This window comes from Pseudorca crassidens, chromosome 2 (genome assembly GCF_039906515.1).
Source record: "Pseudorca crassidens isolate mPseCra1 chromosome 2, mPseCra1.hap1, whole genome shotgun sequence".
Lineage (NCBI taxonomy): Eukaryota > Metazoa > Chordata > Mammalia > Artiodactyla > Delphinidae > Pseudorca > Pseudorca crassidens.
The window spans coordinates 86,445,207-86,470,237 of NC_090297.1; the positions used below are offsets into that span (position 1 = coordinate 86,445,207).

The 25,031-nt window shown below is 35.2% G+C and overlaps 1 long non-coding RNA gene across 1 annotated transcript in view; it reads left to right on the forward strand.

The window, feature by feature from the left end:
* LOC137211006 (uncharacterized) overlaps positions 1-22,988 on the forward strand; it is a 227,862-nt gene extending 204,874 nt beyond the window's left edge. Inside the window, exon 3 of the long non-coding RNA XR_010936848.1 lies at positions 22,910-22,988. This is a non-coding gene — a long non-coding RNA (uncharacterized lncRNA). The remainder of the gene's footprint in view (positions 1-22,909) is intronic.
* Positions 22,989-25,031: the final 2,043 nt, after the last annotated feature.

Consider the following 25,031-nt stretch of genomic DNA (forward strand, 5'->3'; position numbering starts at 1 on the left):
AACTCAAATGCCTCACTCTTCAGCAAAATAACCCTACCTTTGTGAGCCTCCCCAATTGTGGATCACTGGCTGAGGTGTGGTTTTTCCCTTCGTGAGCTCATATCTCTGTTTCTCCTCTCTGTCTCAATGCTGTCCTTTGTTGTGGAGACTCTATTTATCCAATTTTCAGAGGAAATTATTCCATATGTAGCTGTAGATCTGTTATGTCCATGGGAAGAGGTGAGTTCAGGTTCTTCTTTTCTACCTTCTTAAACCCTCCAATGTCATACTTTTAAAAACAGGACAGTGAAGATCATTCACTACCAATGATAAGACTATATTAGATCTTCAAGTACAAGTTGCTTTTGGTGAATCAAATAGGGCTATTTAATTAAAAACAAGCATTTCTAAAACTAACAAAACGTACAAAAAACATAAGTAATTAGTACACAAAACCTATACATGATGAAGCCCAAATAAACATAAATAATACATAAATACACCAAATGTAATTATAGTCACTGATTCAAATCTTGTTTTTGCATGAATAGTTATACCCTCTTGAATCACCACTTAAAAACCCCCCTCCCAAAATAAAATATTTTCAAACTTGCTTCACAGGCTGGAAAAAGATGTTGATCCCAATTAATTTCCACAATGTTATTGTTGCAAAGCATAATCCACATTTTAGCATCCATCTTAAAATAAGGCCCCTTTTTATAATTTCTGTCCAGAGATTTCACCTATATTTATATAACAAAGCAACAATACAATAATGAGAAGATAAATTGTTTATGATTTATTTACTGAAGGCAAATTTATATCAATCACAGCCTTGATTTAACATTTTGATCATTTTGGTATTACCACAAATGTTCTTTCTCAGATTATGAACATTTCTTCTTTTAATAAATGTATTTAGATGAAGCTCTAAACTATTGTTATTTTTTGTGGGTAAGATTTATTTTTCACATTTTTTGTTCATATAAATAACCAAAAAACACAGCAAAGTGATTTAATTATATTATAACCAGATCAGAATTTAGATATTTATATTATATACAAATACACATAATAAAGTTAAAATATACTGTCATAAATTCTATTTCTTTAAGATGTATGTCTCTAGATGTTTTTATTTGTTTTCATGTTTTTCCTACTACAAGAGATAATCTTCTAGCAAAACCTTAGCCATGAACTTGAATGCAAACCAAACAAAACAAAATTCTGTGTGCATGCATTTTTTTCACCTATTATAAAGAATTAAGAGACAACTGTAGGGGAGTAAATCAGGTACAGTAAGTCCCCTACATACGAACCTTCAAGTTGAGAACTTTCAAAGATGCGAATGTGCTTTCCATCAATGTCAGGCATTAGTGAAATTGCAGCTTGACCTCTGTCCCCTATTGCTGATGATGCTTTGGCTTTACCATCTCCCATCTCCTCTCCCTCCTCCAGTCAGTAACGCTTGTTGCCTGTTCACTCAATGCCAGCCCACTGTACTACTTCACTTTTCAGGGTACTGTACTGTAAGATTTAAAACGTTTTCTTTACTTTTTGTGTTTGTTTGTTTTTTATGTATTATTTGTGGGAAAAGTATTATAAACTTATGACAATACAGTACTATATAGACAATTGTGTTAGTTGGGTACCTAGGCTAACTGTTGGACTTAACAAACAAATTGGACTTAACGAATGCACTCTCAGAACGGAACTCGTTCGTATGTAGGGAACTTACTGTAATTGTCTCTGTTCTGAAAGTAGATAATACAGTCTGACTGAAAAGTTGATGTAATTTAATGATAAATTTGAATTTTCACTGTGTATCTGATATTCAAGGAGTTCTATTCATAGTTATGTAATGTTTTTAGTGTATTAGGCTATTTAAACCATTGTTGTATTGCTGAAAAAATACATATTGATGTTTGGAAATCAAAACCATATTTTACATTCTGTTTACTGTTTTAAAGAACTCTGCTGAATTCTGTCATAAATCACATCAATTTTTTGAAATCCAAATTATTTCTCCCTAATTTATCTTAAATTTGGAACCTTGAGTTCTTATAAAATTCTTATGAATGCTAACTCTAGATCTTCCTTCCTCCATGTTTTCTAATAAGCTATGATTTGTATTATAGCCGTATGCAATACTGTGTAATTTTTTAATATTAATCAAATAATAAATAGTATGCATTAACTGCTGTATACATTTGTGGTTGCTCTTCTAAAATTGGGTTGTATCTTGTATTTCAGGGACGAAGAGCCAGAGTAGTATAATTAGCACAGGTTTGGGGGGGAATTATATTTATTTAAGCCATGTTTAATCTTATTGACATGTTTCAAAATATGCAGAAAAGTTCATTTGAAAATTTAGTCAGATTGGATCCTCAACTTCTAAATGTAGCCCAGAATTAAAGAATTAGGATTAGAAGACAGAATGAGGCCTCCATAAGTTTCATTGAATTCCCTTTTTTTTTTTTTTTTAGATGTTGGGGGTAGGAGTTTCTTAATGTATTTATTTATTCTTGCTGTGTTGCATCTTCGTTTCTGTGCGAGGGCTTTCTCTAGTTGTGGCAAGCGGGGTCCACTCTTCATCGCGGTGCACGGGCCTCTCACTATCGTGGCCTCTCTTATTGCGGAGCACAGGCTCCAGACGCGCAGGCTCAGTAGTTGTGGCTCACGGGCCTAGTTGCTTCGCGGCATGTGGGATCTTCCCAGACCAGGGCTTGAACCCGTGTCCCCAGCATTAGCAGGCAGATTCTCAACCACTGCACCACCAGGGAAGCCCCTGAATTCCCTTTTATATTCTCAGTTACTCAAGGGAAAGGAGAAAGAGGTAATTTATGGGGCAGTTTGGGAATATGGGAAAGATATTACAATTAAGAAATCCAAATATCAAGAGATGGCTTAGGCTAGGTTAATCAAACCACTTAAAGGCATTTGTTGACCCAGGTGAGGAACAGTAATATGTAAAAAGAGCAATTAACACTTCCATCTTAAATAACAGGTGTTAAACTGAAAGAGATAGGGCTGGAAGCAGTGCAAAGTGCCTGGGACAATAACCCATGGTCAGAAGGAGGATCAAGTCAAGATTTCTTAAAAGTCAGATCCATTGAGGAAGATGCTCACCAGTGTGGTCAGCAGGAATCCACAGAAGCAAATACAAATTAACAATGGATGTCAGGAAGCTTGAGATATTCCAGTTAGATAGTTATCTGGTCTGAGCTTGGGGCCAGAATCGGACAACAGGTGGATGTACAAGAAAGCTGGCTAGCTGGTCTCTGGGCTGCAACCATAAATAGGACTCTGGACCAGAATTATATACTAATTAGAGTAGAAGTTAGCCATGTCTGACCTTACTCCCAGGCTGTTTTCCTAGATATATGAACCCTACCTTCACCTCAAGATTCCTATAAAAAACTGCTCCTATTTATCCAGAGTATTTCTCTAACTTTGCTGTTTTTATATCTGCCCTAACTTTCCATACACCCACTCTTTGTGCTACTAGAACTTGGCTTTGTCCCTTGATTTTGCTCCTTTGCCTTGCCTTAATTTAGATTCGGTTTCTTAGCTCCAGCTTGTCTATTTCATGACTGACTCAGAATTCCTAGAGGGTGCTTTCTCTTGGCCCTAGACTCTATGCCAAGAAACTGCAACTGAAGTATTACACATCTATGCTCAGATCTAGCACTGGATACCACCAACCCACCCAGCCTTTTATTTAAGGAAAAAAATTGATGATGGATTTGCCAGCTTGGTTAGAACTGGCTCAGTTAACCTGAAGTGTAAATACATCAGCTAAATACCAAGAAAAACTTCAAAAGGCAGAGATGAGCGTTTTTGTGGTACAAAGAGGTTTATATATATTATAATGTATAATACCTAAAACAGTAACAAGAGGAATTATTATGCCTGTTTTTCAGGAATAGGAATTTAAGATCAGAGAAAATAAGTAGTTGAATGTAGATTGTGAAGCTGCTAAGTTGTGAAGCTGGGTATAAAACTCAAATAATCATTTTCTTTCTACTTCTCTGTGGAGATGAGGTTTCCTCCAATAGGCCCTTTGCTTTGGATTCTGGTAAACAATGAAATGAATTCTCCTAGATTAGGATAGAGGGATGATGTGACATGTCCTAATCTTTTATCATGTCTCCTCTATTCTCTACCCTCAAGCTGGCAGGAAGTTTGAGCAGAGTGAAGGAATAAGAGTTCTCAAAACCAGCACTCCCACTTCTGGATATATATCCAAAGGAAATAAAATCAGTATCTTGAAGAGAGATTTGCACTCCCATGTTCATCGCAGCATTATTCACAATAGTCAAGATATGGAAACAACTTAAGTGTTTGTCAGTGAATAAATGGATAAAGAAAATGCAACACACATGCACACGCACATACACATGCACACACACACACACACACACACACAGGAATATTATTCAGCCATAAAAAAGAAGGAATTTCTGACACTTGTAATAACATGGAAGAACCTGGAAGACATTATGCTAAGGAAATAAGTGAGACACAGAAAGACAAATACTGTATGATCTCACTTTTATGTGGAATCTAAAAAAGTCAAATTTATAGGAGAGATGAGAATGATGACTACCAGGGGCAAGGGGGGAGAGGAAAGGGGGAGATATTGGTCAAAGGGTATGAAGTTTCAATTATAAGAGGAATAAGTTCTGGGGATCTGATGTACAACATGGTGACTGTGGTTAATCACTGTATACAAGAAAGTTGCTAAAAGTGTGGATCTTAAGTGTTCTTACCACACACATCAAAAAAGGTAAGTATGTGAGGAGATGGATGTGTTAATTAGCTTGATTGTGATAATCATTTCAAAGTGTATACATACATCAAATCGTCACATTGTACACCAAATATATATATACATTTTTGTCAATTATACCTCAATAAAGCTTGAAAAAACCTATATATAAAGAAAGCAGTGTTCTCATGCTAACTGGGTCCTATTCTACAGTATACCTGAAGAGGAAGCCAGGAGAAGGGAATAAAATCCATGGTTACTGAATTTAGCTACTTAGTTCAGGGAAGTAAGGATATGTATCAAGATGATTAAGAACAGGCATTACCATCAAAGTCATTTGGTTTATAAAAAGTGATCTGAATTTACCAGTTTAAGGCAAGGGATACAAACTGTCATGTCTGATTTGATGAGCAGGTAGGTTTTGTTTGGCCCACAGTGATTTTTTTTTATGTATATAAAAATGTCTTTAGTAGGGTGTACATTTCTCCAGTTCACCACAGTCTCTATAATTTTCTATTGGTATACCCTGACTGCATAGCTCATTTATATTACACACGGGCCTGGTTTTAAAGGTATTTGAGATTGCCTCTCTGGAATGGAGACTGGGTGAGGAAATGAATATAAGATCAATAAAGAGATGGAAGAAAGAAAGCTGGGCACTTGTATTTCTAAGCCTATTTAATCCCCTCAGTAAATTTACGAGGGAGTGACTACCACCATTTTACAGAGCAGAAAACTGAGGATCAAAGAAGTAAAATTATTGTTCTTAAACACACAGTCCAGAAAGAAGTGGACAAGAGTCCAACTCAAGTCTGCTTCATCCAAAATCAACAGTCTTGGCAATACACTGTGCTGCCAATACACGGGGTCCTGCCTGACCCCGTGTCATACCTGACCAACGCGGTGTAGTTCTTCAAAATCAAAGCATATGGTCTCTGGAGGATGCTATATATATATATATATATATATTTACAACACTTGCCCAACAATTTCAAACACATTTTAGCAGTGGTTCTCAACTATATGCTACATAAATATCACCTGGGACATTTATGGAAAATGCAGATTCACCACGTGACCAACTAGGAGAAACTGCAGTAGGGAAGTTGAAGTATGGAGTAGCGTGAAGTATCATCATAGGGTCATAGGCATAATGAAGCAATAAGAAAATCTACTGTGCATATTGATACCAGCCCCTTTTCTATGTGGGTGGTTAATACTTCCAAACTTCTACTGAGATATATTATAAACTGTGTTGAGTTTGGTGAACCTAGAATTCTTTCTTCAGCAGTACATCATGAGATTATAGAAGTTCCTCTATTCAGTTGAATTCTTTTGTTAGTGTATATAATTGCAAATTAAGACAGTGAGAGTCATGCCTAAATGCTTCAGAATTGATATAAAAAAATAATTAGAAGAGTCCAAACTTGAGGCAAATAGTGACTTTAACTGATTTTAATGAGAAAATATGTGGTCACATCAAGTTAGTATACATTGTAATGAAATCTAGTTTATAATAAATTTATCAGAACATGTACAATTGAATCCTATTCATCAAAGTACCCTCTAGGTTAATGCCTGACAAGCAGTGAAATCTCTATGCATTTTTGTCAAATGAATACATAAAAGTATTGAATAAAAAAGGTCACGCACTTCTTCCAACAGTTTTCAAATAACAAACATTTGGGGACTCACTTTTTAGAGTGTATTTTTGTGCCAGTAAATAAATCTGCTCTAGAAAACATTGTTTTATGCCAAAGGATTATCTACCAGCTTGCCTTTTTCATATGATTCAAAATAACTTTTCTCAATTTCCAAACATAATTTTTTTTTTTTTGCGATATGCGGGCCTCTCACCTCTGTGGCCTCCCCCGTTGCGGAGCACAGACTCCAGACGCGCAAGCTCAGCGGCTATGACCCACGGGCCCAGCTGCTCTGCGGCATGTGGGATCTTCGCAGACTGGGGCACGAACCCGTGTCCCCTGCATCGGCAGGCGGACTCTCAACACTGTGCCCCCAGGGAAGCCCTCCAAACATAATTTAAACAAGAAAGTTTAGATATGTGTGCATGCTCATGTATATGTATGGGTGTATGGGTGTGTGTGTGGTAAATCCACCCATCTTTGAAGGTGAACTTAAGAGAAGGACATTCCTAAAGCATTTTAAGCAAATGAGCCAAAATTGGAATAATTTTATAACATTTCAAGGAGACAATTGTGAAAAAGACAATACTCACTTTTATGAACAAGTTCAGCTTTCTTCCTTCTTTCCTTCCTTCCTCCCTCCCTCCCTCCCTCCCTCCCTCTCTCTCTCTCCCTTTCTTTCTTTCTTTCTTTCTTTCTTTCTTTCTTTCTTTCTTTCTTTCTTTCTTCCTTTCTTCCTTTCTTACTTTCTTTCTTCTGGTTTCAGAGGCTCATGTTATCCTATTCAAGGCTAGTTACCCTTTATCTCTGCTAGGATCTTGCTTCTCCAGCAAGTCTTTCTCCTGAATATTTAGCTTTTACTTCTTTCTGACTACTTGCCCATGGGATCCCTCTTTATCCCTTTTTCCCATCTTAGTCAAGATTCTTGATAAAATGATCTATAGAAACTGTGTCCACTTTCTCACCTCCCATTCACACTTAAAGCAGCTGCAGTCTGAGTTTATTTATAGCATCAGTTGACAAAGCCAATGGACTTTGGCAGTCTTCTCCTACTTGATTGCCTTCTTGCATTTGACTCTTCTGACAGTGCCTGTTTTCTTTAATATTTCACTTCCCTGGTTTCAGTGACACTGCCTACACCTGGCTCTCCTCCCAAAAATTTGATGTCTCTTTTCTGTTTCCTTCTTGCTCCTTTTACTCTCATTTCCGCTAAACTATGATATTTTCCAAGGTGATGTCCTTGACTCCTTGACTTGACATTTTCTCTTTTTACTCTATACATTTCCCCTGGATTATTTCATCCTAATGACTGCCAAGTCTGTATTTTAAGACTCAGATTCTCCCTAGAGAAGTGTGTGTTACATATAAATACACACACTTTGGTACATAATCTTCTATCTCAAGGAACAGTATATTACCAATCACCAAGCAGTTTAAACCCAGGGATTGATAATGCTCACCTCTTTGATACCTTCTCGCTCATACATTAATCTGAACATGTGTGTAATCATATATTAATGTATGGAATATAATCATACATTAACTGAACTTGTATTGCCTTTGTGTCCTTGATGTATCCCAAACTGAAACCTTCTTCTCCATCTTCCCTAACACTGCCAAGAGGTGAAAAATAATGATGATTCAAAGTCAAGCATTGGCAAGCTTTTCCTCCCCCAGCTGCCCCCAGCACTCTACAATCTTCTTCTCCCTAACATGAAATCTTTTCAGATTCCCAGCTCCTTACAACTCATATGGTAGAATTGATTGTCCTCTGCTTTGTGTTTCCCCAAACTCTTTATAAACCCCTATGTCTGAAGCTCTTGTTTACATATTTGTCTCTTTTTTTCTTTTTTTTAGATTATCATCTTCTCGAGTGAAGGGGTTATGTTTTATTTTTCTATGTCTACCATAGAGCACTTTTTAGAGTCCCTGTAAATGTCTATTTAATACATGTTAAATAAGTGAATGTAAAAAATAATTTTATTGAGAATTAAACACTAGAATTTGAATAAGGTATAAAAGTATAATCAATGATAAAACAAGCACTCAGTCTATTTGATGACATTTATTGAACACTCAGTGTGTGCCATGAATACAGTACATAGGAACTAGACTGAGTAATAAGTCATTGCATCTATGTAACCAGATTTACCACTGAAATAATTTGGGAACTAACGCCAAGTCAAAAATAAAGTACATAGCTACATAGAAGAGGTGTTCCAGTGAATTCTGAATCTGAAATATGCCCCTTGAAAATGAAAGAGAATTTGTTTCAATAAAATGAAAACTAAAACTTTCCCCCAGAACCCAATTTCCTTGATGCTTATGTTCACTTCAATGGATAAGTGTCCATTCATTTCATATTCTGATAAATAAAATATGGATTTTATATTTTCTTCAAAGATTCACATCATTTTAAAGTTCATTTAAATTTCAGTCAAGGAAAATATTTTTAACAAAGTGGTAAAGTCCAATACTATGAACAATTCATTTGTGTGAGGAATATTTCAAGTATCATTTACACTAATAATCAATTTAATTGAACATAGTAATTTTTTTTTAATCCAGAAAGACTTCTGGTTCCAGAAAAGATGGGGTGAACTCATGCCAGTGTATTTCTTCTTTTTTTTGTTTTAACTTTTTATTTTATACTGAGTATAGTTGATTAAAATTGTTGTGTTAGTTTCAGGTGTACAGCAAAGTGATTTAGTTATACATATACATGTATCTATTCTTTTTCAAATTCTTTTCCCATTTAGGTTGTTACATGATATGGAGCAGAGTTCCCTGTGCTATACAGTAGGTTCTTGTTGGTTAACCATTTTAAATATAGCAGTGTGTACATGTCAATCCCAAACTCCCTAACCATCCCTCCCTACCTCCCCACCACCCTTCCCACCCACCCCCAACCATAAGTTCTAGTTCTCTAAGTCTGTGAGTCTGTTTCTGTTTTGTAAATAAATTCATTTGAAATGCAAATCAAAACTACAATGAGTTATCACCTCACACCAGTCAGAATGGCTATCATCAAAAAATCCACAAACAATAAATGCTGGAGAGGCTGTGGAGAGAAGGGAAACCTCCTACACTGTTGGTGGGAATGTAAATTGGTACAGCCAATATGGAGAATAGTATGGATGTTCCTTAAAAACTAAAAATAGAGCTACTGTATGATCCACTATATTTCTTCTTGAAACTAACCGTCTGGACAAAATACAAATGGCAACTCTCATAAGACTCCGAAATGTGGAGAGAAGAAGGCAGGCTGGCTAAGGACTGGAGGTGAGTTCCCTGGGTTTGTTTTATTTTGTATGACCCCCTGGATTCTAGAGAAGCCCCAAATCCAAAAACGACATAGTCACAGCCAAAAGAAAAAAAAAAAAGAAAAGTAAAAACATGATCTTTGTAGCCAAAGGACCAGAAAAAAGAACAGAACCATGTTGACTAAACTTGGCCTACTCCAGGTAGAAACCATGAAATGGCTGCCTATGCCACTTTTCTTCCCTACCAGGCATTGCATTCAAAGAGACTGTGGGCAAATTATTGATCATGCCTACTTTACACTGAGTGGTGACTCTCACCTCTCCCTCTAGGTGCTATAGACATGGAGAGTGTAAAGTGTTTCCATGTTGACCATCCATAATTACGTTAAATATAAATGTTCTAAACACATAATTAAGAGACAGAGGATGACAGAATGGATATAAAAACATGACCCAGCTATATATTGTCTACATGAAAATCATTTGAAATATTATAGGTAGGTTAAATGTAAAAGGATGGAAAAAGATATGCCATGCAAACACTAATCAAAAGAAAGCTGTGGTGGCTATAGTAATATCAGATAAAGTAGACTTCAGAGCAAAGAAATTTACCAGGGACAAGAAAGGTCATTACATAATTATAAAATGGCCAATTCACCAAGAAGATACAAAAATCATAAGTGTGTATGCACCAACAATAGAGTTTTAAAATATGAAAGCAAAACTAACAAAATTGAAAGGAGAAATAAGTAGAGCCACAATTACAGTTGGAGAGTTGAACACCCCTTTCTCAGTAACTGATAGAACCATTAGACATAAAATTAGCAAGTATGTAGAAGGACTGAACACCATGAATCAATGGGACCTAATAGATATTTAAGGAATGTGTCATTCTACAAAAACAAATGCACATTCTTTTTAAGCAAACTTGGAATATTCACAAAGATAGACATATCATGGGTCATAAAACAAACTTTAACAAATTTTACAAAATTAAGATCATAGAAAAATGTTCTCTGACCATAATGGAATCAAACTAGATATCGAAAATTTAAAAAAAAAATACTGAGGGAATTTCTATAGGTTTGGAAATTAGACACACACTTCAAAATAATCCATGAGTCAAAGAGGATGTCTCAAGTGAAACTTAAAAAGATGTTGAAATAAGCATATGATAGATGCTCAACACCATATGTTACTAGGGAATTGTAAATTTAAACAATAATGAAATGCCACTACAAACTCATTAGAATGGTGAAAATCCAAAACACTGACAAGACCAATTGCTGGTAAGGATGTGAAACAACAGGAACTCTAATCCATTGGTGGTGGAAATGCAAATGGTACAGCCTCTTTGGAAAATACTTTGGTAGTTTCTTAAAAAAACTAAACATACTCTTACCATGTGATCCAGCATTCATACTCTTTGGTATTTACCCAAAGGAATTGACAACTTATGTCTACACAAAAGCCTGCACAAGTATGTTTGTAGTACTTTTATTCCTAATTTCCAAAACTCTAAAGCAATCATGATGTCCTTGGGTAAACTGTTTAGTGGGGGAGGGATGAATAGGCTGAGCATAGAGGATTTTTATACCTCGGAAAGTATTCTGTATAGTACTATAATGGTAAATATATATCATTATACCTTTTTCACAACCCATAAAATGTACACCACCAAGAATGAACACTAATTTAAATTATAGACTTTGGGTGGTAATGATGCATCACTGTAGGCTCATTGATTATAACAAATATACTACTCTGGTGTAGGACGTTGATAGTGGAGGATACTGTGCATAACGAGGGGTATATGAGAAATCTCTGTACCTTCTGCTCAATTTTGCTATGAATCTAAAACTACTCTAAAAACTAAAACTTATTTTTTTAATAAAAATAAATAAAAGAACTTTGTGTTTAAAACTAATTTTTTAAGAAATTAGAAAATGAATCAACTTAATCAACCCAAACTTGGAAATATATAAGTAATAAAAATAAAAGCTGGGGTTTTCCCTGGTGGTCCAGGGGTAAAGAATCTGCCTTCCAATGCAGGGGCCACGGGTTTGATCCCTGGTCAGGGAACTAAGATCACGCATGCCGTGGGGCATCTAAGCCCGTGCACCACAACTACTGAGCTTGCGCGCCTCAATGAGAGAACCCACATGCTGCAAACTACAGAGCCCACGTGCTCTGGAGCCTGCGCACCACAACCAGAGAGGGAAAACCTGCATGCCACAACTAGAGAGAAGCCTGCGTGCCACAACTAGAAGCCCACATGCCACGACAAAAGATCCCACATGCCTCAACAAAGAGATCCCGTGTGCCACAACTAAGACCCAATGCAGCCAAAAGAAATAATAAAAGCTGAAATTAATAAAAGAAAAAATTCATTAGAAAGAATAAATAAATCCAAACACTTGTTCTCTAAAAATAACAATATTTCAAATGGCAGTTTCTCAAAGAATTTAATATAGAACTACCATATGATGTGACAATTCTGCTTCTGAGTACTCATGTGAAGAAAACAAAAACACTAACTTGAAAAGATATCTGCACCTTCATATTCATTGCAGTTTTATTTACAATAGCCAAGACATGGAAACCACCTAAGTGTCCACTAACAGATGAATGGATAAAGAAAATGTGATATATATATATATATATATATATATATATATATATATATATATATACCATCAAATATTATTCAGCCATAAAAAGGAATGAAATCTTGCCATTTACAACAACATAGATGGAACTTGAGGACATCGGGATAAGAAAAATAAGTCAGACAGAGAAAGACAAAAACTGTATGCTCTTACGTATATGTGGAATCTAGAAAAAAATGATAAAACAAGATCATAGAAACAAGAACAGATTAGTGGTTGCTAGAGGCAGTGGGGGTGGGGAGGCATGTGAAATGGGTGGAAGGAGTCAAAAGGTACAAACTTCCAGTTGTAAAATAAATAAATCATAGGGTTGCATTGTACAGCATGGCGACTATGGTTATTAATACTGTATTGCACATTTGAAAGTTGTTGAGAGAATAAATGTTAAAAGTTCTCATCATGAGAAAAAAATTCTGTAACCATGTATGGTGGCAGATGTTAACTAGACCTATTGTGGTGATCATTTTGCTATATATACAAATATTGAATCATTATGTTGTAACCTGAAACTAATATGTTTTATGTCAATTATACCTCAATTAAAAATATATTTAAGTAACCTCCTCGTGCACTTGATTAAAGAGAAAAAAAAGTGAAAAGTATGCACAATCAGGAATGAGAATGAAATATAATCACAGATTACATTAATTAAAAGCATTATACAGAAGTACTGTGTACAACTCTATAACAGTACATTTTAAAATCTAGATGAAATGGATGGTTCCTTAGTAAAATGTGAATTACTAACAGTTAACCAAGGAAAAATATAAAAACTTAAATGAATTATTTACCATTGAAAAGATTGGAAAGGCAATTAAAAATCAATCATTTTATAAGGTATTAGGGTGGGATGGGTTCACAGATGAATTCTACATCATCTTTAAAAAACAGACAATTCTAATATAATTCAAACTAACATGCACAAAAAGAAGAGAATGTCCTAATTTCATTTTATGAATCCATCATAACCTTAAAATCTGAATAAAAAAGAAAATTATATTTTTTTTAAAAATCAGTGGTTGCCAGAAGTTGGAGGAGAGGGAAGGATAAATAGGCAGAGCACAGAGGATTTTTAGGACAGTGAAACTATTCTGAATGACACTATAATGGTGGGTATGCGTCATTTTTAAAAAAAACTCATAAAGGCTTGAAGTAAATGAAAATGAAAACACAGCATACCAAGATCTGTGGGATGTAGCTAAAGCAGTCCTTAGAAAGAAATTTATTGCACTAAATGCTTATATTAAAAAAGAAGAAAGGCTTAAATCATTCATTAAGCTTCCACCTCAATAAACTAAAAAAAGAACAAAATAAACCTAAAGCAAGCAGGAGCAGGACAAAATTAAAATAAGATTAAAAAAATCAATAAAATTGGGCTTCCTTTGTGGTGCAGTGGTTAAGAATCCGCCTGCCAATGCAGGGTACACGGGTTCAAGCCCTGGTCCAGGAAGATCCCACATGCCACGGAGCAACTAAGCCCATGCGCCACAACTACTGAGCCCGTGCTCTAGAGCTGGTGAGCCACAACTACGGAAGCCCGCGCGCCTATAACCTGTGTTCCGCAACTAGAGAAACCACCGTATTGAGAAGCCCGTGCACTGTAACGGAGAGTAGCCCCCACTCTCGGGAACTAGAGAAAGCCCGTGCGCAGCAGCGAAGACCCAATGCAGCCAAAACTAAACAAATAAATTTTTTTAAAAATCAATGAAATTGAATACAGAAAAACAATAAAGGAAAAATCAAAGAAAGAAAAAAACTTTTTCTTTGAAAAGATCAGTAAAATAAGCTTCTAGAGCAACTGACAAAAAAAAAAAAGAGGATACAGATTATCAGTATCAGGAATGAAAGAGGAGATATCATTATGGATGCCACAAACATTAGAAGAATAATAAGGGAATATTATGAATAACTCTGCACACATTAATTTAACAACTTAGATACAGTGGACCAATTTTTTGAAAGACATAAGCTAACAGCTCAGTTTCACAGAATTTTAGTACAAATTTTAATACAAATACATTCAGATAAAGCATGGCTTGGAATGCTTGTTTGCTTATCTAGATTCAACCTATTCTTAGGTCTAAATTTTTTCCAAATTATTTCTCAAAAATGTATATATTTTGTCTTTAAACAAAATATATATATTTACAAAAAAAGTACTATGTGCAACTCTATAGCAGTAAAATTTAAAATCTATCATATACACATATACATATATACCTATATATATGAATATATATATATATAAAGAAGATGCTTTTATTATATGCCACACAGAATTTTTAGTTGGTCTTTGTAAGATTATTTGAATAACTTATTCTGCCATGAACAGATGCCACATCTGCTTGAGCACTTGACTCTGTTCTACTGTGGATTCCTAAACTCAGTAAAGTCAAACACTATATAATGTTTATCTGTACATCTGGGAACTAACTCAGGGTCCTGACCACACTGAATGAAGATATTTATGGGATTGAAATTTTTTAATTTTTTTGTTTTTTACAAATTCTATAATTGTATTCCATAAGCACTGTACAAATTTACATTTCAACTAGAAGTCTGTAAAAGTTAACCTGTAACTGAATTTGCTCCAGCACTGGGCAGTATCGTTATTGGAAATTGTTTTTGATCTAATGGGAGAAAAAAATAATTTATTTTTCTTATTTCTTTCATTAGAAGTCATATTGAACATTTTTTCCTTATGTTCTTTGTACACGTCTTTGTACATTTGTATATTTCTTCTTTTGTAGAGGGCCTATTTATATATTTTTACCAGACGGTATGTTGGACTGATGCCAAAACATTAAGAACAAAATTAAAAGGCCTGGGATGAACAGAGAAAGACCATTTACAATATTTGACAGAGGTTAACGTTATTAGCATAAAATATTCTTATCAATCAACAAGAAAATGCACAAATTAATGGAGAAAAATTTGTCAAGAATGTAAACAGTCTATTTTCAAAAGAATAAATATAATTTATAAATGAACATACCTAAAATGGTACTATTGAGACAGAAGTTTTCTTTCTTCCATTCTTTCCATCTCACCATATCTATGATTCCTTAATTCTTTTGTGTTTTCTTCTTTAACAATACTTTTAGGTTTCACCATCCTGAAATCATAGGGTATATCTGCGCTTGATACCAATATTTTATGCTTTCATTTTTTTTTCACTTCACTCTTTAATTTGAATGGAATTTTTTCTAGAATATAAAGTACAGTATTTTATAAATTTTATGTTTAGAGCTTTGTTTTCTTCTTTACAATGACATGATTATTAGTGTGCTTTTCTATCAAATAGACAGTATATAAATTAGAGCTGATGTATGAAAGTCAATGCTCTTTGAATTTATTTTAGTATCTGCACTGTAATCCTAGAACTTAAGCATTCCAGTTAACCCTCATTTGTAAAAATTGGATTAAACAGTACTCACTATAGTTATAAATTAAATCACTTGGACCTCTTAAATAATCAGCACCTTTCTGAGAGTCTGAAGCATTTAATAGTAAGATCTAAGGGCAGGATATCTGGGTTCAAAGCCCAACTCGCTCACTTATCAGTTGTGTGACCTTGGAAATTTATTTGCCTTCCCTGGGCCTCCATTTTCTCATCTTTTACGTGTAATATAACATATTATAAGCTTCTTTTTTTTTTTAAGTTACAGGATCACTGACCTGCCATGACCTAGTACATCTGCACAGAAGCAAAAGTTTTATTTTTACTCTTTTATTTTTGCCAATATAATAAGTAAACATGGGTATTTTCTTACTCCTTTAATTTGTATTTTATGACTAATAGTGAGATCAAAAATACTTTCTTAAGTTTATTGTCCATTTAACTTCCTTTCATATCAATTATCTTTTACTATTATTTGCCCAATTTTCTATTGGGTTGTGTCCTCTTTTTAAAATTATTTTTCTTTCAAAATTAGATTTAGAGAGGATAGGAAGGAAAAAAGAGTTCTCCTCTCACCCTTAGGTCATATGGATATGAAATACTTTCTCTAATCCAAAGTTAAAGGAATGGGGCTTCCCTGGTGGCGCAGTGGTTGAGAGTCCGCCTGCCGATGCCAGGGGACACGGGTTCATGACCCGGTCCGGGAAGATCCCACATGCCACGGAGCGGCTGGGCCCGTGAGCCATGGCTGCTGAGCCTGCGCGTCCGGAGCCTGTGCTCCACAATGGGAGAGGCCACAGCACTGAGAGGCCCGCGTACCGCAAAAAAAAAAAAAAAAAAAGTTAAAGGAATGTATTCCTTTTAAGTAACCACAATTTCAAACAATTGCAATGAATAAAAACATGACAATTTGTTCTCAAAGTTTTATTTGAAGTCAGTTAGGTTACTTATATTGTCACATGAACTGGAATGGTCTAGAGCAATGCTACTCAAATTGCAATATGTAAACCAACAGAACCAGAATCACATGGAGCTTGTCGAAAACGCACAATCTCAGGCCCAATCCCTCCTGAAACACAATCTCCATTTTAACAAGTTTCTAGCTGATTTATATATAGGTTGAGAAATACTAGTATAGATAATGCAGTAAGAAAAAACCTCACTGTAAGAAGCACCTTATATCGGTTAATATTTATATTAGCCCCTTCTATGTCATATGGGTGGCAAATGCTTTCCTAGTCTATAATCTGGATGTATTTTAAAAATGCATGGTATCTTTGCCATACATTTAAAAATGGTTATGTACTCAAGAATATTTATCCTGTTCTTTATGAATTCTGAGAGTCTTGGCTCCCTTATAACAAGTTCACTCAACTCAAAATCATACAAATATTGTGCTATATTTTCTTTTGATATTTTCATTTTAAAAATACTACTTATACATGTGATTACCTGTTTTAATAAGAAGCAAAACATAATAAATTTTAAGAGATCTGAATGTGGTGTTAATTTATTATGCATGTTAGGCTGCTTTATCACTAGGCAACTTTTTTATATCTCATGTTCATTGGATTATTGGAAGATATTTTTCCAGATGCTTTCAAAACCATTCCAGCCAAGAGTCTGAAGGTGTCTGGAGAATAACTGTTAGAATGAAGCAAAATATTTTAAATTAACAGATCAATGAACTAAATGTAGCATGATATTAGCAAGAGGGGCTCGGTCCTTTTTCTTTTTGGAATTAGGTCTAAGGTAACTGTGAGAATTTTACAGGCTTTCCAATAGTAACCAAAATAATGTTGCATAATCATGATTTGCATGTTCCAAACATGGATGCATGATTCATTTCTGTCTAGTCATTCTTGAACCAGCTGAGAAGCATGTTCTAAGATCTGATAATTTATGGACCTTATAGGTCTCAATATAATGCCTTTCTTTGAGGGCATTATACTGTAAAACTTAAGAGCTCAGATTCTGGGCTCCAACTTCCTGGGTTCAAATCTCAGCTCCAGCATTTAATAAAGCTGTGTGACTAGCCATTTAGGTAACTCCTCGGGTTTGGTTCTTCATCAGAAAAATGAGGATAATAATAGTATGGTTAGGAGAATTAAATCAGTTAATATTTATCAAGTGCAGCAACTGGCAAAGTGTGTTCTAAGGGCAATTATTTTGTCTAAATAGAAATGCAAACCATATTTATGGTTAAACAACACAGACAAATTTAGATTAAAAATTATTATTTAATATGAAGAAGAGGGACATCGTTCTGGAAATTTCTTTTTCTTTTTCTTTTTCTTTTTTTGGCTGTGCTGTGTGGCTTGTGGGATCCTAGTTCCCTGACCAGGGATTGAACACAGGTCTCTGGCAGTGAAAGCATGGAGTCCTAACCATTGGACTGCCAGGGAATTCCCCTGGAAATTTCTCTTTTTTTTTAAATTTATTTACTTACTTTTGACTATGTTGGGTCTTCATTGCCGTGTGCAGGCTTTCTCCAGTTGCAGTGAGCGGGGGCTACTCATTGTTGCGGTGTGCGGGCTTCTCAATTGTGGTGGCCTCTCTTGTTGTGGAGCACAGACTCTAGGCGTGCGGTCTCCAGTAGCTGTGGCGTGCGGGCTCAGTAGTTGTGGCACACGGGTCAGTAGTTGTGGCTTGCGGGCTCCAGAGCGCAGACTCAGCAGCTGTGGCGCACAGGCTTAGTTGCTCCGCGGCACGTGGGATCTTCCCAGGTCAGGGCTCGAACCCGTGTCCCCTGCATTGGCAGGTGGATTCTTAATCACTGAGCCACCAGGGAAGCCCTGGAAATTTCTTATATTAGACAGATAACAGTTTTTTCCTCCTTGGGGTAAATCCATATAGAAATAAAAGCAAGTAAGAAATTTCTTTAAATATCAGTTACTAGTTTCTTGATGCCTCTGCCCAATACACACGTCATTTCTATTAGGGCTTTTCTCCCTCCATTCAACGTCCTTCCTTATGAAAAACAGGGACATACGAAAACATAACCTCCAATTAAATCTCCTGAACTTTGTTTGTTACATAACAAATAGGTTTGGGCATTCAGAGCATATTCACTTATTATACTGTACAGTCACCAATATAGCTTCAATAATAAAAACAAATGAGGGTTTCACTGTTATAATGAACATTATTTTTTATAATGAGGAGACATAGTCTTCCTTTGATTTTAACATTTTGTCTTGTTAACATCCCTGTTTCCCCTCCTTCCACTCTATCATAATAAAGCTTTTACTGGAAAGAAGAAGAAAAACAAAACTAACAACAACAAAGAATCACTGCTCTTAAGGGAAGTAGGAGACAATGACTGTTAAGGATATCAAAGTAGATAGCATGTTTTATGTCCAGCTTCTTCCTACTGCATTTTGTTGTTGCTGAAATAAATATTGGCTACTAAAGCCTTATGAAGGTCCATAAGTAGTCACATAAATCTGGCTATGACTATGTAATCCATCTCTTTAGAGAGAAAAAGAACAGTCCTCCAAGAGTTGTACAAATATTCTGCCTTTAATATCTTCAGATTTTGGTAGACTGCTTTAGCAACAAATTTGAAAATAGTTTGGTAGCTATATTTAAAGTCTGAAATTGCACCCACTTTTGTTCCATTTCACAGTAGTTACTGTGCAGATTGTTCCATTATTTCTCAAGTTATAAAGTAATTTTACTGAAAATGTTCAAAACACTTCATTGGTACAAGCTAAAACTGCACTTTGCTTACAACCAAACAAAGCAACATTTTTTGCCATCCAAACCCATTATTACTTTCTTCCCTAAACGGTGGAAAAAAATCAGAACATATATTTTCCCCTTAGCATATGAAACTTTTCCCTTAGGTGTATGTCTAATGTTTGTGTCTGATTTTTCAAGCAGAACACTCCAATTGCAGTCCCCAAACCAACTGGAGAGATAGATTATATCATTTCTTATCTCTACGGCATGAGCACTGCACACCCAAGCACAAGCATAAAATAACAAGATGAAAATATTATGTGTGTAGCTCATTTAATGAATAGAAAACTCATCTTCTAGTACCATATATGTTTTCATGGAAATAAAATTGAAAAAGAAGACTAGATTTCTCACAATGTACTAATATGAAAACACCACACTGATAAAGTTGGAGAGAAAAATGTCAGGTTCCAGTACCTCAAATTTGCTAGCTGTTTGTTAAATGCTTTTTACACTATGGGTGTGAAAAACTTAGCAAAATACCTTTAAAAAATAACATGTTTAGATGTAGATAGTTTTACACTGTGAATCCTAGAGATTCTTCTAGGTACAGAGAGTTTCTCTAAAAACAATCGTTTTACAGAACCTCTTGTGTTTTTTTTTTCTTTATCCGGGTTATTTATTTTTTTAACTATTTTCTTTTTTTACGATTAGCTTATAGCTCTGTAGTTCCAGCTGTTTCATTCTGTAACTCTAAAGCCCTATCGCTGGGGAGTTCTGTGTAATTGCCCATAATATGTACCACATTATCCATTTCAGGAACTGTGCTGAAAGACAGCAGCAATAAGGGGATTTCTAAAGGCAGTCTGGTTTACACTAATGGACCTAACAGGAAGGAAATGCAATTTGAAAGAAGCTGATGCATATGTTCTATTGCTGAATATAATGTTTGATTTAATTATTAACTGTCAGTGATGGAGAGGCAGATCCTGTTCAGCCCTACTTAGAGTGCAATGCTTTGCATTCAAAGAAAATAAATGACAAAAGTTTTGTCTTGCAATTCATGACTAAACAAAAGAATATGATATTTCTTTCCACCAACAAATCATAGCTTTCAAAATTACAATACTTTTACTTTAGTTATAAATTAGGCAATAAAATTTTCTGGCTAGAATTTTCTTGGGTTTTTTTTCTTTTTGGGGGGGGTGGGGGGCTAGTATCATACATGAAAATTTTCTCTGAGAAGTGGTTTTGAATTAAACACAGAGTCCTGAACTGAGTAACTTTCTAAATCTCCTTCTAGTTGAGGATCCTATCGTGTGTTGACTGGCAGAAGATGTTTCAGCAAAGAGGGCTGAAATGCATAGCTCTCTTTGTCTTCCTCTTTTTCCCAGAATGAATGATTTGGCACCCAGCTTCTGTCCATTTCTTTTAATCGGCATTTTGTGACTTCCTCTAAGGCTCTCCCTTGCTTTGAAAGCCCATAATTGTGTGTGAAAGGCAGAGAGCAAGATGTAAAGAACAGATTCATTAGAGAGCAAACATATTCATGCCTCTTCTTAGTTACTTTATTCCTACCGTGGTACAAAATGACCAAATATATACAAAGGAATGAGCATCAGCCCACTGAATTTGCAAGGGAGCTCAATGGACAAAATACTCCATTGGGTCAGTCAGCTGGAAAAAAGTGGTTTAGTTCTATGTGTAAACACAATAATAGAGCCATGTAATTTTAGTTGTGCGTTTTATATCTGGTGAAATTATTATCTCTGACACTAGCCTAGGCAGATGCATAAGGGGGCTGAAATTAAACAATAGTGACGATATTTGGAGCTCATCCAAAATGCTCTCTATTGTTTACATAATGGCTCCAACATGATTATTTGATCCATAATTTCTCATTTTTTATTACACATATATTCTTGCATAGAACAGCATACAACGTCAACTCAGTGGGAGGCATTTTTCTTCACGATTTCAAAAGGAATTGTTTATTTTTGTCATGAGGATAATAGAAAGCAATGAAGCTTCCCGGAAATACAATACCACAATTCAAATGTCTAATTGATTTAGACAGATTAAGTAAAAAATATAGGGCCAATCTATATTTTTGTACTCTATAACAGCCCAAATGTCTTATTTGAGTGTTTCCTTTCTTATTCTAGGCTGAGGGATTCACTATTTTAGTTATGAATGACTGGGATCTGGCTCATGTAGAATTAGTACTAAACTGATAGAGTTTAATTCTAATGTTCTCAATTCTAAGGAATTTAGAAGAATATAATTTATCCATCCAAGTGCCTATGAAAGCAGTGTTTGATGAACTTGAAAAGGTTTGAAAGCTCAGTTCCAAGAAGTATATTAATCACAAATTCTGAATTATGTTACTCAAATTCCATCATTTAAATCAAGCCATATAATAGCCAGGCTTTTCATATAATGTTTAAAAATAAAATCATTCTGAACAATAATAAAGATAAAGTATAACTGTCATTTGTTGTATCTGAGTTGTCATTTGTTGTAATTTTAAGTAACTACAAATTTTTAAATTTGCTTTTAGAGATGACTGTTTCATATTTATAGTTATAGGCTTAAGCTTAACTTTCAAATGATAAATGGTTTAAATATGTGTAAGTGTTCAAAGAAAAGTGTACATTTGGACCATGGCCTGCCTGTCCTTTTCAATATTCAGAAATATCATGCATGGTGTCTGTCTTATCCTGTTGCCAAAGTGGGATATTTGCTCCCAGATTTGGATAGTCACCCTTCCAATGCACACAACACACAAGTGCTGAGTAATCCCTGTGGAAATTATAACAGTTCAAACCTGCTTAAAAATGCAGGGTTTTTTTAAATAGCCATGAGAAGCTACAAAATGGGACTGAGGTCATTTCAGAGCGTACAGCTGCACACCTTTGGACTGATGGGAAGTTATTCACTCCAACACTAAGAGCTCTGTTTATAAGTACAATGAAAATATTTGACTGCGCAGGTGTATCTTCATTTCAAATCTGATTCCACGAGGCAGCAAAACAGGTGTTCTGGCTGCACGCTAATCAGGAAAAAAATGTCTGAGATATGCATCTGCACACTAGCATCTGGGCGGAAATTGTCCGAAAACATTCTCAAGTGCAGAGTCTTAGAACGTGGACCTCTTTTGCTTTACTTAGTACTGTGAGGCATAATTTGCATATGGAAACACTCAAATTTGCCACCCATTAGGGACAGCTACTACGTATGGCAGATGAGGCAGCTAGAATGCAGACACAGACGGACAAGCTGGCTGAGTTGAAGACAAGTTGGTAAAAGTTTCTGGGTTTTCTGGAAGAGTAAAGTGTTCCCTGAAAACAGGATTAGATCTCCAAGAAGATAGAGGGCAGGGGTTGTTGGAAGGAAAGCAGAAAGATGGGTGATGTTTATACAGAAGCTTCTTATTTTGGTTCCTTCCTTTAGTTCGGTTCGCTTTTTAAATTTTCATTCCTCCCTTTTTTCCTCCTCAGGGACACCTCTGCGCTTTTCCTTCTTCTTAAGATGAGAACTGAACTTTAGTTGATGGGATTTTCAGAATACAAAAATATGGTGAGTTGGATTAATTAGAATATTTCACAGAAACCTCACTGCCTTCAGTTATCCTCTTGACAAAGATAAATGTAAATTCTTGCAGGATTCATCAAATCAAGTCACATTTTCTAGATCCATTCCTATAGGTGCTAGACAACTAAAGTAGCATAATAAAGAGGGAAACAGCTTTTTAAAAAAATGAACAAATAGAAGATATGTTGTAAAATATATTCATAGCGCCTGGAGTTTGTTCAGTTCTGAATTTTTATTTGGTCCATCTGCCCTACCACATATTAATACCACAATTTGTCTCAAAGATATGCATTTCTAAATTTAAATATTTACCTTAGATCATTATGGTTTAAGTGGGTATTTGTGCCTACTTAAGTTTCAAATTAAAATTATCTAGAGAAAGGAATAATTGTACCCTTTAGTCCATAAAAATAAACTACAAATTTTGACCATATCTTAAATTCTCTGACTTTTATTCATTAACAGAGGAGGAAGCTCTGTGGGAAACAGTCACAACCACAGCAGTCTCTCCTTTATCAGAGGCCACGATTGCTCACCTCCTTCCCAAAGTCACCTTCAGCTGGGCTTCTGTTAGATTCGTATTCTTCTATCATTTTGGTGGCTGAGAAGAAGACCCAGTGGACAGTAAAATCTACATTTTGTCAATAGTTGTTAGATTTATCCAAGTCCATCACTGATTTTATTAAAAATTCTAAGTACTGTGTGCTGTAGCTAGTGTTTCCTCTATGATAAACTTTCACTTTTTAATTATCAGAGAAGAACATAAGATCTTAACGAAACATCTCACAAGAGCCTACAGTTTTCCAAAAGTCCACTGTAACAGCATCAGTAATAATAAATTTTAGACATTATAATGATGCAAAATTTGACATAAGGTAAAAAGAAGATTTCTCATCACTACCTCTCCCAATACTCCCAGGCCTACATGGCATTCCTGCATCAGTGTCCCTTGACAACTACTCCTACTTCAATCCCAATTCAAATGACAGCAATTCTATAATTTTTCTCATAATAACTCTAACTGGAAATCAAATCAATTCCTCCTTATTTGAAAACTTATGGCAATTAATTCATATTGAGAGAGAGAGAAAGAGAGAGAGATTGAGAGAGAACAATAATTATTGCTTAAACGACTCTATAACATCCAAGAGAGAGTTTAAATGTAAGGATTAAAAAAGATAATAATAACCTGGCATATAGTAAATTGAAATTACAATTAAGCTTATTCAGTTGCTCCAAGTTGTCTTCTTAGAATAAGTTGCAGAAAAAATAATGAAAAGTTTTATTTTACTTATTTCATTCTGAAAATGTCCTATTCTCATTATTTGATTAGAATTGGTGAAGAGATTTGAAATGAATGGGCTGTAAGTTAGGAATGCAGCAAATGCTCCCTACAGAAAGTTTTGTATGATCTTCTCTCTTGACTGCCCTTTCCATATAACTTCCTCATTGCTTTATAGATGACCAAATATCAAGATATTAAATATATTTAGATAGGTTTGTGTCAAGGAAGTCCTTTCCTATGTCATTATCTTGTAAGGTGGATAGTCACCTGTATTATTTAGCAGCAGACAACTTGGCATATACTAAGAGAAGTTATCTGCAAGTACAGTAATATTGATTGGGGCTATTTTGCTGGTGAATAAAGGTAAAAGACACAACTGACATGATCGGAGCTCAAATCTAACTGAATACAGCTTTCAGTTTTTGTATAAGGAGCTGAAGTTACTGTGGTAAAGCAATATTGAGCACATTTGGGTTTGGTTATAAGATTCTTGAAATCCTTTTTATAAATGAACCAGTTCTGTAAAAGAGAACATCACAAAGCATCATATAAATGCCTATGTGTTTTAACCATGTCTATTCACACAAATTAATTTGAGTAGAGAGAGACTGAAATCAAATAATCGTTTTCTTTAAAATAGCCAATTAGTTTTTGGCTGAATAACTTTAGTCCCTCCCCCACCCCAAACTGCCTTGCCTACTTTCCACTAGCCAATTTAAGTTTAAAAAAAGAATAAAATGTAA